This window comes from Panthera tigris, chromosome F2 (assembly GCF_018350195.1).
Source record: "Panthera tigris isolate Pti1 chromosome F2, P.tigris_Pti1_mat1.1, whole genome shotgun sequence".
Classification (NCBI taxonomy): domain Eukaryota; kingdom Metazoa; phylum Chordata; class Mammalia; order Carnivora; family Felidae; genus Panthera; species Panthera tigris.
The window spans coordinates 12,001,679-12,018,883 of NC_056676.1; the positions used below are offsets into that span (position 1 = coordinate 12,001,679).

The following is a 17,205-nucleotide window of genomic DNA, read 5'->3' on the forward strand; positions in this document are numbered from 1 at the left end:
GTGATGCTGTGATGGGTTAGAGTCTGGAAAAACTCCAAACTAAGATAGTCTCATTTGGTTTCCATCAGTAGGAAAAGACAGCCCCCAGGATGGAAGAAAATATTTGAAAATTAGACATCTCATCAAAGACTAGTATCAAGTTTATACAAAGAATTCTTGGAGTGCCTGGGTGGCTCAGTTGGTTGAGCATCTGACTCTTGATTTTGGCTCAGATCATGATCCCAGGGTCGTGGAATCGAGCCCTGCATTGGGCTCCACACCGAATGTGGAGCCTGCTTAAGATTCTCCCTCTCTCTCTCTCTCTCTCTTCCTCTTCCTCCCTCTGCCCACCTCCATACACTCTGTCTGTAAACAACAACAACAACAACAACAACAACAACACAACTCTTAAATCTCAATAATAAAAAGACAGATAATCTGACTGAAATATGGGCAAAGGATTTGAATAGACATTTCCCCAGAGAAGATACACGAAAGCTAGGAAACATGCTAAAAGATGTTCAACATCATTAGTTATTAGGGAAATGAAAATCAAAACCGCAATGAGATACTACTTAACTCCCATTAGACTGTCTATTAATCAAAATGACAGATAATTGGATAATTACATGTGTTGCGAAGCATATGGAGAAATTGGTGGTGAGAATTTAAAGTGGTGCAGCTAGTTTGGCAGTTCCCCAAGAAGCAAAACGTAGAGTCAACACATGACCCAGCAGCTCCAATCCTAGATATATACCCAAGAGAGCTGAAAACATACGTCTGCACAAAAACTTACACAAGCCTGTTCATAGCAGTATTATTCATTGTAGCCCCGAAGCATAAGCAATCCAAATGTCCATCAACTAGTGAATCAATAAAAAAATGTGATATGTCCATACAATGAACTTATCATTCAGCCAGTAAAAAAAAAGAATAAAATACTACATTGGATTTCAACGAAATTTAAAACGTCTTCTTATAAGACACTATTAAGACAATGAAATGAGGGGCGCCTGGGTGGCTCGGTCAGTTGAGTATCTGACTTTGGCTCAGGTCATGATCTCACAGCTCATGAGTTCGAGCTCCGCATCGGGCTCTGTGCTGACAGCTCAGAGCCTGGAATCTGCTTCAGATTCTGTGTCTCCCTCTCTCTCTCTCTGCCCCTCCCTTGGTCACACTCTGTCTCTCTCTCTCTCTCTCTCAAAGAATAAACATTAAAAAAATTTAAAAAAAGACAATGAAATAAGCCACATGTACACACACACACACACACACACACACACACACACACACAGACTCATATCCTGAAGATATGGTACATAAAGAACTCCTGAAAATCCATAAAAAGAAATCGAACAACCAGCAAGATCACACACAAAAGTCTACTATAGACATTGTCAAAAAAAGATATCTGAACGGCCAATAAACATAAAGAAAGGCACTCAACATAAGTTAGCAGGGAAATGCAAATGAAAGTCCCCATGAGATTCTAAATGTTATACACTTAGCAGAAAGGCTAAAATTAGAACGACTGATAACATCAAGGGTCAGCTAGGATGCGGAGGAACTGGAACTCTCACACACTGTGGTTGGGAGTATAAAATAGTATGACCACTTCAGAAAATTGAAAGTTTCTAATAAAATCAACCAATATCCTATGTCATGGGCTTATTCACAAAGCTAAGTCAGATGTAAACACTTGGTTCAGAGTACATTTTTTTTAACGTTTATATATTTATTTGGAGAGAGAGAAAGGGAGGAAGGGGCAGAGAGAGATAAGGAGAGAGAGAATCCCAAGCATACTCCACCTTGTCAGTGCAGAGCCCGATGCAGGGCTCAATCTCACAAACCATGAGATCATGACCTGAGCCAAAATCAAGAGTTCGATGCTTAACCAACTGAGCCACCCAGAGGCCCCTCATAGTACATTTTCAATACACATTTACAGTGATAGTAATAAACTACCTTGCACTCATAAATATCTCCTTCAGTTACAACGGGGACTTAACTAACTGCCAGAGCATTGTTATTTAACTATTTCTTGACTGCTAGAGTGGTCTCTACCAGGTCTCTAGTGGGACATTCTCAAATTAGTACCTCATACCAAGTCTACCTGAGTTCAGGTAGGCAATTATGGAAACCGGAACATCTAAATAAATAGAACCCTATCATGCCTGAAGTCAATAAGTCAATTCAATGTATAAAGAAGAATACACATTTTTCTGTCAATCTTGATGCAGTTGTTTTGGTAGATATCAAGTATTTAACTTTCAGAGTGTCTTTATTTGCCAAGAATTGTGCATAACAGGTATCCAATCCCTGGAGGATGTTACAAGGCTCAGGAATGGGATGAGAGCGTGAAAGTCAGTGACATTTGCTCTAAATGTTACTTGTTAAAAAAGAAAAAAAAAGTCATATTCACATTTTGATGCATCCAGATGTTCCCCCATTTCAAAACTTCTGCATTGAAATGTCATGTTTTCATTCTAATCCCTTGCTCTGTGAGGTGTTGATAAGCTCCTTTGGATTCTATAAAGATAAGCAAGCTTCATCCCTGCCACCAAAAGACTTAAAATATAGTAAGGATGTATAGGCAGATATATAATTAACTGTTCTCCCTGGGAATGAAACTCAGAGGACCAACTGAGTCATATGATCCCAGAGAGTCCCATGAGTTCAATAAATATCAAGTCCACCATACACACATGCAAGTTTCCTGGGGCCACTGTGAAGGGGAATGTCACTGTTCTGGCTTGTCTCAGAGGGCTCTGACATCACCAAAATGGCTAATTGCTCAATTTTTAAAGATTCTTTCTAAAATCCCAGAGGTGTAAAGGAATCTATGAACTCCCTGAAACTAAATGGAAAAAAATTTTATGTCTTTATATGCATTTTGGCGGGGAGGAAATCTAGAACTTTCATTAGACTGTCACATGGCTCTGGGACTTAAAAAAGATTTCCTCTAAATTTGTTCTAATTACAATTTGGGTTTATCTATGACCTCCCATTACTCACGTAATTGAAAGTTGGCTGTAACTTTAAAGGCAAAAATTGTTAAAATCACAAAGATGAACAAACCGTGTTAACCAGGTGACACGGTTCCATTGGTCGCAGACTATGGCTTCCGTATTCCTTGAGGTCTCTGAGTGCGTCGACATAGTCATGATGGATCAGTTTGAAATTGATCTGGAAATGCAAAGTTTAATTGATTTTACTCCTAATTAAGCATCTTAACAGTCATAATTAGATTTTACCTTACATAGTAAATGGCCTAAACCATTTATTAACTGTGTGCTTTGAGCGATTAAACTCTGTGCCTCAATTTCCTCATTTATAAAATAGGAATAGTAATAAAATCCACCACAGACTTGTTACGATAATTGAATGAATTAATATTTGTACAGCACTTAGAATAGTGCCTGGCACAAAGTAGATGGTGTAGAAATGATGAATAAATAAAATATTTGTCTTTATTTTCAAAGCCTGTGGATTGATTCTAGTCTGCATTGTTAAATATGTGTAATTGAAGTTCTGGAGAACTCTTCAGAACTCTCTGAAGCTTACTTCATATGAAGAGCTTAAATTTAAGATTTCACGTTCAAGGAAGCTTATCTAAAGACTAAGCAGTCCTGGGTGGCTCAGTAGGTTCAGTAGGTGGCTAAGACTAAGCAGTCCTGGGTGGCTCAGTAGGTGGCTCAGTAGGTGGTCCCGGGTGGCCACCTGGGTGGCTCAGTAGGTTAAGTAAGCATCCAACTTCGGTTCAAGTCATGATCCCATGGCTCGTGGGTTCGAGCCTCACGTCGTGCTCTGTGCTGACAGCTCGGAGCCTGGAGCCTGCTTCCGATTCTGTGTCTCCCTCTCTCTCTGGTCCTTCCCCACTCACACTCTGTCTCTCTCTGTCTCTCAAAAATAAACAAACATTAAAAAAAACTAAGTAGTCCATCCATTTCTTAGATTGTCCAAAATATGTCTCTGAGCTACAATCGGTCCCCACTGAGATGTATATGTTGTCATAAGGTCTTGGCACTTAATAGAATCGCTTTTACTGAATTCTGCTTGTCCCCTGCCACTACCTTGCCAAAAGAGACCCTTTAAGAAAGTTATTCAGATTGTCCCTATGTGTTTACTAGGGATGTTACAAGAGACACTGTTGCTACCACACCCAGAGCCCTTCACCAGGCTAGTGCGTCTGCCAATGCATTCCATCCCCAGCTGCAGTGCTTGTCAAAACCCTTCTCCAGAAAAGCATTCTCAACCAGCAGGTTAGAACTGTCTGGGGGATGGCAGACGACTCCACTCCAGTGGCAGACCATAGCCCATGACTGACTAACGTAAAGCTACAAAAGCCAGGTGGACAACCCGTGATGCCTCTAAGGCTCCACAGCCCCTTATGAGACCAGGCTGTCTTCAGTTGAAACCACATCTTTGCCAGGATTCCTCCTCTGCTCCACTCTGCTTCCCTCACCTCCTTCCAGCTTTTTCCTGAGAACTCTCCCTCCCTAAATGATTCGTGCGGGAAACGCCATCTTGGATTCCACCTCCAAGGAACCCAAGCTAAGACAGCCATTAAATCAGATAGTAATACTGTATGCTGGGGGTGAGGGTGAGATTTTTCTCTCAGGCTTCAATGCTAGGAAAAATTATGTTCCTTCAAAGTAAGTTCTTCATTTTTATCTTATTAACTCTATCAGTCTCCTGAGAGTGCTCTCCTCTTTATTTTGTTTGCCATGAATCAGAACCAAATTTTCTATCCATTTCTATTATGGACCTGTACTGCATTACCTATTTTTGTTTTGTTTTGTTTTGTTTTGTTTTGTTTTGTTTTGTTTTGTTTTACACTGCCTATTTTTTAAATTTAGGCTCCACACCCAGCCTGGAGCCTGACGTGGGGCTTAAACTCACAACCCTAAGATCAAGACCTGAGATGAGATCAAGAATTAGACGTTTAACTGACTGAGCCACCCAGGTGCCCCTACACTGCTTTTTTTTTTTTTTTTTTAGTTGTTTAAAAATGTTTATTTTTGACAGAGAGAGAAAGAGAGAGAACGAGCAGGGGAGGGGCAGAGAGAGAGGAAGACGGAGAATCCAAGCAGGCTCTGCACTGCCAGCGCAAAGCCCAACATGGCACTTGAACCCACAAACCATGAGATCATGACCTGAGCCGAAGTGGGACACCCAACCACCACCCAGGCACCCCCCTCCACTGCCTATTTTTGAATGACAACTTCACCCTTAGCTTTATTTCACCATTTTACTTTTTTTCTTTTTCTTTTTCTTTCTTTCTTCTTTCTTTCTTTCTTTCTTTCTTTCTTTCTTTCTTTCTTTCTTTCTTTCTTTTTTTCCCCCCATAATCAATCAATCATTATGTGCTTTGGAACTAGGTGGAATATAAACTTTAAAAGAAGTCACAGTTTCCCTAATCCTTCTTTTGCAATCTATATTTGACACCACTGGTTAGTGACTTGTCCAAGGTAAATTAACAGTGAGTGGTTGAGCCAGGAGGAGACTCATAACTGAACTTCTAGAACAGTGTTCTTTCTTTTTTTTTCCTCCAGCTTTATTGAGGCATAATTGACAAATAAAATTGTAAGATTTTTTTTTTTAACGTTTATTTATTTTTGAGACAGAGAGAGACAGAGCATGAACGGGGGAGGGTCAGAGAGAGGGAGACACAGAATCTGAAACAGGCCCCAGGCTCTGAGCCGTCAGCACAGAGCCCCACGCGGGGCTCGAACTCACGGAACGTGAGATCATGACCTGAGCCGAAGTCGGATGCTTCACCGACTGAGCCACCCAGGCGCCCCAAAATTGTAAGATATTTAAAGTATACCATCATGATGATTTGATACAGTATCCATTGTGAAAGGATTCTGCCCAACTAGTTAATTAACATATCACCATGTCTATATGAATACATATATATACAGATATATGTTTGTATGGGAGAACATTTAATTCCTAGTCTCTTAGCAAATTTTTAAAAAAATTTTTTTTAACGTTTATTCATTTTTGAGACAGAGCATGAATGGGGGGAGTTCAGAGAGAGAGGGAGACACAGAATCTGAAACAGGCTCCAGGCTCTGAGCTGTCAGCACAGAGCCCAATGCGGGGCTCAAACTCATGGACCGCGAGATCATGACCTGAGCTGAAGTCGGACGCCCAACTGACTGAGCCACCCAGGCGCCCCTTAGCAAATTTCAATTATACAATACTGTGCTATCAACTGTAGTCACTATGTTATACAACAGATCTTCAGACCCTATTTAGAACAATGCTCTTTCCACCATGATTAATGCATTCATTTATTCAACAGGCACAAGCATATATCTATACTATATGCTGGGTTCCATGCTAGATACCCAAAGTATAAAAGTGAAAAATTAATTCCCAATCTAATAGAAAATTATTTGCCATTTATTTACATGCTGCACATGTAAATAAATAAATGCAAAAAATATTCCAGGTGCCATGATCAAAGCAAGAGCAAGACTGGGGAAAATGTATTTTACCTGGGAAAATCGCAAAGGGTTTAGCAGCAGAGATGATTCTTGAGTGACCTTGAGTGATCACTGGCTGGATATTCTGGGTGAGGATGGCAGAGAACACATTCTGGGGGATAGATTAGTTTAACAGTATACTAAATACGCAAAAAATAGCCTGATGGGCCTAAGTAGCTACAGATACCTGGGTATAGCCAGAGCCTATCTGGGAAGGGAGGTAGTGTGTTGACGTAGAGCCGGGCTAGGCACAGAGCGTTTCTGTATCATCCTGTGAATTAAGACTCTGTCCCGTGAGAAGGAGGAGCAATTAAAGGGATTAAGAATGATCAGATTGGCATTTTAGAAAATGGATCTGGCAAAGCAGTGGGAGGTGGACTGGGAGAGTAGAGGGCAAAAGACAAGAGGTGGAGTTAATTGCAACTATTCCAGAGGGTGGGGTGGTTCAGATCATGGAGCTGGCAGTGGGGTGGACAGGTAGAGAAGATGTGAAGGTAGTAAGAAGGTGGAGAAGCAGGAGAAACGAGTTCAAGTTCGGGAAGGTTCCCAGCTTTCTCCTTTGAGTGAGTGGATGGATGTAGGTATCAGTCACTAAAATGAGAACTGGTGGGGCACCTGGGTGGCTCAGTCGGTTAAGCGTCCGACTTCGGCTCAAGTCATGATCTCACGGTTTGTGAGTTCGAGCCTCGCATTGGGCTCTGTGCTGACAGCTCAGAGTCTGGAGCCTGCTTCAGATTCTGTGTCTCCCTCTCTCTCTCTCTGTCCCTTCCCCACTCACACTGTCTCTCTCTCTCTCTCTCTCTCAAAAATAAATAAATATTAAAAAAAAGAAGTATAAATAGTACCAATTCTTGTATTAAAAATTTTCAGTAGGATCATACCATTTGACCAAGCTATTCTACTTCTTTAAAATTACACGAAGGAATTGAAAATATATCTATACCAAGATTTAGCTGTAAGATGTTCATTCGAATGTGGTTTTCAATGTTTTTATTCTTTAAAGAATTTAAATGTATAATAATACAGTATTAAGGAAAGCAGTTATGTCCTATCTAGGTCAGATTTACAGTGAAGGTAATGAAAGTGAAGCTTTGGGCCCCTCATTTCCTCCTTAATAACACTGGGAAAGGTCCTTATAGCTTTGGATGAATAATTTTATGGTTTTTTCCTTAAATAGGGCTCTCTAAATTGTATGCTGTAGGCCCCTCCAAACCCAGATCTCCTTTGGGTGTATTCATGTAGTTATAAAAATAAACTTGCAATTTTCCCCCAGATGGGCAAATTATTTGAATGGGCATTTCATCATAAAAGAAATATCAATGATGGGGCAGGGGGGTGGGGTGCCTGGGTGGCTCAGTCTGTTAAGCGTCCAACTTCAGCTCAGGTCATGATCTCGTAGTCCATGAGTTTGAGCCCTGCACTGGGCTCTGTGCTGACAGCTTGGAGCCTGGAGTCTGCTTCAAATTCTGTGTCTCCCTCCCTTTCTGTCCTTCCCCTGCTCGAGCTGTGATTCTCTCTCTCAAAAATAAATAAACATTAAAAAAAAAAGTTTTGGGAATGCAAGCTGATGCAGCCACTCTGGAAAACAGTATGGAAGTTCCTCAAAAAACTAAAACTAGAACTACCCTACGACCCAGCAATTGCACTACTAGGCATTTATCCACGGGATACAGGTGTGCTTTTTTGAAGGGACACGTGCACCCCCATGTTTATAGCAGCACTATCGACAATAACCAAAGTATGGAAAGAGCCCAAATGTCCATCAATGGATGAATGGATAAAGAAGATGTGGTATATATATACAATGGGGTCTTACTTGGCAATCAAAAAGAATGAAATCTGGCCATTTGCAACTACTGGAGGGAACTGGAGGGTATTATGCTAAGTGAAATTAGTCAGAGAAAGACAAAAATCATATGACTTCATTCATATGACGACTTTAAGAGACAAAACAGATGAACATAAAGGAAGGGAAAGAAAAATAATATAAAAACAGGGAGGGGGACAAAACAGAAGAGACTCATAAATATGGAGACCAAACTGAAGGTTACGGGAGGGGTTGTGGGAGGGGGGATGGGCTAAATGGGTGAGGGGCATTAAGGAATCTACTCCTGAAATCATCGTTGCACTATATGCTAACTAATTTGGATGTAAATTAAAAAAGAAAAAAAATAGAAACAAAGGAGAGAAAAACGTATTGGAAAAAAAAGTTTAAAAAAGAGATACTGATGGTCAAGGAAATGCAAAATACAATCACAGTAAGATACCACTTCTCACCTTCTAGAATGGCTACATTTTTTTTAATGCTATGAGGATGCAGAGCAAACAGAGCTCTTGTACCTTCCTGGTGGGAATGCAAAATGGTAGCACGAGTATACCAGTTCGTCAGCTTCTTACAGAGTGAAATGTATACCTGCCATATGACTCAGCAACCTCACTCCTAAGAATTTATCTAAGATAAATGAAGATGTGGGTTCACACAAAGACCTTCACGAGAATGTTTACAGAAGCTTTATAAAAGATCACCGAAAACTAGAAACAACTCAGATGTCTATCAACAGGTGAATGGATGAATAATCGTCGTATACTCACACAATGGAATACTACTCAACAATAAATAGAAACTGGTGATGCATTCAACAGCATGAATGAATCTCAAAGGCCTTATTTTAAGTGAAATAAAAGGCTATGTTCTGTAGGATTCCATTTATATGACATTCTGGAAAAAAAGCAGGCTATAGGAATAGAAATCAGATCTGTAGTTGCCAGACTGGGGTTGAGAAAGGAAACGTGGGGATGACAGAAATGTTCTGTATCTTGGTTTTGTGGGGCTTGCATGACTGTATATAGTTTTCAAAATCATCAAACTAAGCACTTAAAAAGGGTTTTACTGCATGTAAATTATACCTCAATAAATCTGACCTAAAAAATTGAAGTTATAGAAAAATATTTAATGACAAGGAATGGTTGTCACTGAGTATTAATAAGAAAGCGGATTATAAAATAAACTGTATTAGTTTTTAAATTTTTTTTTAATGTTTATTTATTTTTGAGACAGAGAGAGACAGAGCGTGAACAGGGGAGGGTCAGAGAGAGGGAGACACAGAATCTGAAACAGCTTCCAGGCTCTGAGCTGTCAGCACAGAGCCCGACGCAGGGCTCGAACTCACGGACCGCGAGATCACAACATGAGCCGAAGTCGGACGCTTAACCGACTGAGCCAGCCAGGCGCCCCCTGTATTAGTTTTTATAAATCAAGCATTTTGTGCATAGAGAGATAATACATAATACATTGAACAGAAGAACATATACCAACATTTCAACTACAGTTGTTTTTGAGGCATTGATTAATGAGTGAATTTTAATTTTATATTTTTGGTTGTGTGCATTTTCTAAATTTTCTTCAATAAGTATATATCTCATGTGGTTTTTTTTAAAGAGGATTTTTGTTGATGGTGATGGGTTAAAGGTTTTTAAAAACCGAATCGGGGTGGAGGGGGGTTTATCCAGATACAGATTCTAGCCTATTCTGATAGGCTTTGCTATTTAGGGAGAAAGTTATCAGAAAGGAACTGAGTTCAAGGATAGGATTTTTTTGTTTTGTTTTGCTTCTTCTTTTAAGCTGATTCTTTTCCTGTCAGGAAAGAGTGTGAACAAGACACCTGTGCAGTCAAGCGCTGACATGACACTCCTTGAGAGACACAGTCATGGAGCAGTGTTAGGAGCAAATTCCAATTTTATGCTCAAAAGCCTCAATGACTCTCCTCTTTCTGAATGAAGCTTTCCATGATGCTACCCCAATTTTTCATTCAATCTTTTTCCCTGGTACCCACTTTCACATACTCCATGCCCTAGCAAAGGGTTTACTCACTATTCCCAGCCACAGCCTGAACTTCCCTGATCCATACCTCTGCTCTGTCCCTTCTGTCTAGAATGCTTATCCCTCTCTTGCCTCCACTGGGAAACAACAGTTAATTCCCTGCACACTGAAATAAGCCTGTTCTTCATTGACACTCTCATCTAGGTATACTGTCTTGTCAGTTGTCTGTGACTCCTCTCTCCCTCATTGATCTTAACTCCTTAGGCTCTATAACATGGAACACAGTGCTTTATAAGTGTTTGCTAAGTGTTGTTGAAGATGGCACCAGATTGAAGGTGCCAAATTTTGGAACATCCATATATTGGAAATACTTGTACAGTGGACTGATTACTAAGATCTGTCCCAGATTTGGACCGGTTATAAGGAAGAAGCCACATTGATGGCCCATATCAGCACATAAGTCCTTGCACCTTGAACCTAGTAAGTGATATGACACAGAAATGGGCTTCTAACACAAAACTCAAGTATAAATATAGCAAAGTTAACAAAACTTGCTGTATAAGTAAAACAAAATTAGGATTCATTGAAACTATACATAGTCAATTTTTTTTCTTTTTTTTAAGCAAATGGATCTTTCAGATCTGAATCGGTTTTTAAGTACATTTTCAGGGACAACTAACAGCTTATTTTTATGATTGAATGTCCTATCTACGTGCTCTGTGAGAAAGGGTCTAGCTGGACATGGTTTTTTTAAGAATAGGTGCTATGGATCATGAATTGGCCAGTTGAATTGTTCATTTCTTAACTATAAAAGTGTAATTATGATAAAATGCAATTAATACAAACATGCAAACTATATCTATGCTTCTTATAGCTGAATGACCTGGAAATCACTAAATGCACATTCTACGGTGAAATATTTTAAAGGTTCATGAAAATCATTCTTGTTCATACAGCTAGTCAGCCTTCCCATGTCTGTTGGGCATTTGGGGGTTCCACTGCCTACTACCTGGGTCATTCTGGAAATGTAGAGGTTGCCATGAATGTGTTACAGTTGGATGGAAGCAGGACACTCTCCAGGAAGGAAAACAAGGAAGACTCAGCCAGCTCTAGGATAAAAACCATGGTTGGGTGGGAGCCCTGATAAAGGCACAGAGCCTGTTGAGACACCTACCTCAGGTGCTGTACATGTTTCTTAGCTATATGAATTAGAAGATTAGAGTAACCTTCTTTGGAGATTTGGGGAATCATCAGCCTGATCAATCAGCCATTTGGTGGTGATTGAAGTCATAAAAGTAGATATGATCATCAAGGGTAAGTGAGTAGAAAGAGAGAGAAGGGGACAGGATGTTCAAGTGGTAGTAGGGGAAAGAAGATAGCAATGAAAAAGGCTAAAGAAAACGAGTCGGAGATCAAAGAAAAACCAGGGGATGTGTCATATCATTTGTGGTGAACAGTACCAAATGCCAAAGAGAAGATGAGGCAGGTTGAAAAGGGCCACAAATTATTTATGATGCTCCTTCTACTCAGAAGTAGGGTTCTATGTACCCCCCGCCTTCAATCTGGGTGGGTTTTGTGACTATTTCCCCAAATGAATACAATGGAAGTGGTGCTGTGCCCGTTTTCTGGCCTCGATTTTAAGAGACCAGCAGCTTCCAATTCCTGTCTCTTGCAATGCTCCTTCAGGGAAAAGCCAACCACCGTGCAAGTAGTCTGACTTCCCTGAGATCACCACACCGTGAGAAAGCCCAAGTTAGCCAAAAAGAGAAATGTCCAGCCAGCCTTGGCTGCTCTACCCATCCTAGCCCAGGCTCCATCTGCCCAGCCACAGCTGCCATTCTCCCTGCACCTGCACCAGAGACCTCAGGTGAGGACCGCTCAGCTGAGCTCAGTCAACCTACAGAGCTGTGAAAAATCGTGATTTTTAAATTTGTGTTTGTATTGGGGTGCCTGGGTGGCTCAGTCGGTTAAGCCTGCGACTTTGGCTCAGGTCATGATCTCATAGTTCGTGAGTTCGAGCCCCAAGTCAGGCTCTGTGCTGACAGCTCAGAGCCTGCAGCCTGCTTCGGATTCTGTGTCTCCCTTTCTCTCTGCCCCTCTCCCACTCGTACCCTGTCTCTCTCTGTCTCTCAAAAAATGAATAGACATTAAAAAAATTTTTTAAATAAATTTGTGTTTGAATGGTTTATTTTACAGTGTTTCATTTCAATTCCAACTGGTATACTGACACTATCCATCCAGAGACAGCATAGACCCCAAAGGTTAAGGGCAAAGTCCTCCACAAGACAGCCCTCACTTCAGATGCTAGCTACAAGTCTCAAGAGGTCCCCAGGCCACACTCACTGCTGAATAACTGAATACAAATTCAAGGGTTCTCACGACCCCCTCAGGTTCAGTAATTCACTAGAGTGACTCACAGCACTCAGGAAAGTGCTATATTTATTATTACAGTTTTATTATAATGGATACACATAGTACAAGGTATGGGAGGGTTCCAAATGCAAGCTTCTATGTCCTGTCTCCATGGAATGAGGGCACATCACCCTCCTGGCATCTTAGTATGTCCACCAACCAGTAAACTCCTCCAAACTCTGTGTCCAGAGGTTTTATTGGGGTTTCATTACACAGGCAAGATTGATTAAATCACTGACCACGTGTCTGAATTCAATCTCCAGCTCCCCTCCCTAGAGGCTGCTGAATGCCCTAGCCCTCTAATCATGTGGTTGCTCTTTCTGGTGACAAGCCCCCATCCAGAAGCTCTCTATGGTCTGACCATGACTCATTTCATTAGCAGAACAAAGACAGCCCTATCACACAGGAAATTCCAAGGATTTGTGAAGCTCCATGCTGGGAACCTGAGACAATAACCAAATTTGTTAATATACCACACACGGCAATAAATAACTAGAACAGAAGTCAAGTAAATTAAGAATGGAAACATATCCACTGGATTTTGTGGTGTCTACATTAAGCAGAATTATAGGCTAACGGGACGGAGCCAGTGAGAGGCAAGACCTATTTTTTTGTTACCTGCAGCCCAAACCGTCCTAGTACAATGCAATGATAAACATGTACGTATATTTGCACATGCATATATACCATACACATGCATGTATATAAAAGCCAAGAATACTTTAGGAGCTACATAGTGGGAAAATACAGGCATACAACAAAAATTGCTAGGGGAGTCAAGTAATATTTACATTTTATCTTGAAGAATCAGTAGGATTTCTTCAGATAGAGAAGTCAGAGAAGCATGATGGAGATAATCTGGGAAGTGCAATAATGCTGAATAGTTACAGAAGATGGAATATTCTAGAATCAGTGAGAAGTTCAATATTGCTGAAGCATTGTCTAGAAGTGAGGGAGCCAGTGATGGAAAACTGGGAATGAGGGAGGAGCTCTCAACAAAAGTTTGTAAATGCAGTTTACGACCTGATTCTGATAGGTTTAGTGGACCACAAGGGATTTAGACCCGCATATATGTAATACGTAGCTGTTCTCGATTTTTTTTTTACTGCGATCAAATACACATAAACATAAAATACACATAACATAAAATACACATAACATAAAATTTCCCATTTTTAACCAGGTGTCAGATTTTAAACATAGATGTCACATACTCAAATCTGATAAGCTATTAAATGAATCTCAAGATACTATTATTATATTTTGAAAACAATTTTAAATGTGTATTTATTTTAAGGGAGAGAGTGAGAGAGAGCACGTGCATACTAGCAGGGGAGGGGCAGAAAGAGAGGGAAAGAGAGCATCCCAAGCAGGCTCCACAGTATCAGCACAGAGCCTGATGTGGGGCTCGAACTCAGGAACCGTGAGATCATGACCTGAGCTGAAATCAAGATTGGATGCTCGGCTGACTGAGCCGCCCCGGGACCCCTCAAGATAATATTATTAAAACGAATAATAACATAGTGTGATTTTTTTTAATGAAAATACTGAAAGAAAACTTAGAATGAACAGCTCAGCGGTTCATGGGATATATACATATACATATATACATATATATATATATACATATATATATATACACACACACACACATATATATATACATATACATATATATATACACACACATACACACACACACACACATATATATATATATATATATACACATATATATATATACACACACATATATATGTGGGGATGTATATTGCCAAGAGCCCTTCAGGGATGGATGAGCTGCCCAGCTGCGGGTTGTGCAGTCATCAGATGGCCTCCAGCTGTCAGTCACTTCGGAGCTGGTCTCAGCTGCCGAGAGCCATCCTGCCCGAGGACATGCACTCCCTGGGTATATTATTCTCACGGGAAACACAACCAGTAGAATTCATACATATATATATATATATATATATATATATATATATATCCTTCTTTTTTTCATTCTATTCAGGCCATCAGCTGACGAGATGATGGCACTCAGCCACTCACACGGAGGAGGACAGTCTGCTTCACTCACTCTACCAATTCAAATACTAATCTCATCCAGAAACACTCCCACAGACGCAGCCAGAAATAACATTTAGTCAAATACCGGGACACCCCATATCCCAGTCAAGTTAACACAAAAACTAACCATCAAGTCAGGGCAGCCTGCTTCCTGGGCCTGGTGAGGCAGAGGCATAAGGCCCAGCCTTCTGCCTGAAGGGGGACAAATTTGTTCCAGAGCTCCCGCAGGGTAGCTGAGGCCTGCAATGCAGCATAGCCTCTCCACCTGCTAGTATGGCTTTCCCCACTTTCTTTCATGAGTGTTGATCCCTAGTAAATATCTTGCCCCTCAAACTGGGTCTCTGTGTCTTCTCCCAAAGACCTTTTCTCCACGTCTGCCTGACCTGTGACAGCGGGGCACTAGTCAAAGGACATGGATTTTGATGACAGATCGACCTAGGTTCAAAGCCCACTCTGCTACTTATTAGCTGTGTGATCTTGGATAAGTACTCCAACCTTAGTTTTCTCATCTGTGAAAGGTGAATGAAACCTACCCACCTTGCAGGGTTGTCATAGGAATTAGAAATAATATATGTGATGTCTGTGGTACATGGATGGAACTCAGTAAATAGAGCTCATGTTGTTTCACAGAAGACACTATTGGGTGTCTGCTCCGGACACGTAGAGATTCCTCCATTCAGAGTGAGTGCCCGGCAAGAGGTTCCTGAAGGTTCCTTGCAGGATCTGATGCCCATGAACAACACTGGGGCCTGCAAGCAATGAGAGGTTAGCAGGGATGGTGCATCAGAATCCAGGGGTCACATGTTAAGTTCTCCAAATAGTTCTTGAAATCCCTCTCACTGGACTGGAGGTGAGAGAGAAGCACCCCTGACCCCTCAGCCAAGAAGGGGAGGGAGCACAGAACACCTGCAACTGTCTCCAGAATGGTATGGAGGCGGGTAATCAACTAGCAATGGTCAGGTCACCCGTGGACCAATCTCTTTTGCAAGCCCTGCATGGTGGCACCTGTGGTTAAGTTCTCAGTCACTTGAGTCTCTTCAAAACCTTTAAAGTGCCAAAAATAAAGTAAAATTAAATTTAAAAATTAAAAATAAAGTGCATTTAACGGCGTGTTCCACAGTGGTTAGTAAAACCCCAAAATATCCCTGTTTTTGTGGGTCTTGGAGTTTGTTGAGAGAGAGATTACAATAACACATCCAAATATATAATTGTAGGGGTGCCAGGGTGGCTCAGTCGGTTAAGCGTTGGACTTCGGCTCAGGTCATCTTCTGGCGGTTTGTGGGTTCGAGCCCCACATCATGCTCTGTGCTGACAGCTCAGAGCCTGGAGCCTGCTTCAGATTCTGTGTCTCCCTCTCTCTTTCTACCCTTCCCCCACTCCTGCTCTGCCTCTCTCTCTCACTCTCTCTCTCAAAAATAAACATTAAAAGAATTTAAAAAACATGTCCAAATATATAATTATAAACAATGATGAGTACTAAGAAGGAAAGGTTCACTGGATGGGTTAGATTTGGGTGGCCCTCAAGGAATCATCCCTCCTGGTATTCTTCCCTGTGTACCATCCCCTTCCATGTTGACATTGGTTTGGCCATGTAACTATTGGGATATTACAAACATAACAACTCCAGCTAAACTCCCAGCAGGTGGCCAGCATGATATGCCAGGCTTGTGACCTTCCAGCTACCTTAGCACCTCAGTAAAGACCATGGGAAGCAGAAGAACCACCTGATCAAACGAATCATGGTAAATAATACCATTAGTATTTAAACCATTGAATTTCAGGGTGGTGGGGGGGGGTTGGTTAGTGACATGGCAATAGATAACAAAAACACAAAGCTATGAAAACAATAACAAAAGGCCCTATCTAGTCTGGAAAATTGAGAGGCTTTCCAGAAAAACTGATGATTTACATGGACTCCAAAAGAAAAGTAAGGGTTACCTTCCAAACAGGGAGAACAGAATGCACAAAAGCCTGTGTTTGAAGGCAAGAAGATGCAGTAGAATGAGGGTCATTATGATGTGACATTTTGGGGCCCCAGAGCAAATGTTCAAGGAAGAATTCTTGAGATGTCTTTGGTGCAAAAAAGGTGATTTTATCAAAGCACCGGGACAGGACCTTGGGCAGAAAGAGCTGCACTGGGGTGGTGAGGAGTGACTGATTATATACTTTCAGGTTGGGAAGGGCTTAGCATAAGTCTGTTAGGAATCTGGAAGTAAGGTTTCCAGGACCTTGAAGGGTCATTTACTACTATCTAACAAACCTTATCCATGAGACCCTTCAAATGTATATCAGGGGGCCATACGCTTACAGGATGATTGCTAACATCTAGGGGGTGTAGAGATAAAGGAAGTTTCCAAAGGGATTTTTATATGTTAAAGAAGATTTACAGGATCCTGTAGGTCTGGATAATGCCAAGTTAAGGTTGCCTTT

General features: G+C 41.1%; 1 long non-coding RNA gene across 2 annotated transcripts in view; it reads right to left on the bottom strand.

Annotated features, from left to right (window-relative positions):
* The window catches only part of LOC102960068, a 48,184-nt gene extending 32,666 nt beyond the window's left edge, over positions 1–15,518 (bottom strand). For both annotated transcript variants that reach the window (XR_006212878.1, XR_006212879.1), the window contains exons 1-2: positions 15,313–15,518; positions 3,058–3,165 (exon numbers count right to left, since the gene is read on the bottom strand). This is a non-coding gene — a long non-coding RNA (uncharacterized LOC102960068). The remainder of the gene's footprint in view (positions 1–3,057; positions 3,166–15,312) is intronic.
* Positions 15,519–17,205: the final 1,687 nt, after the last annotated feature.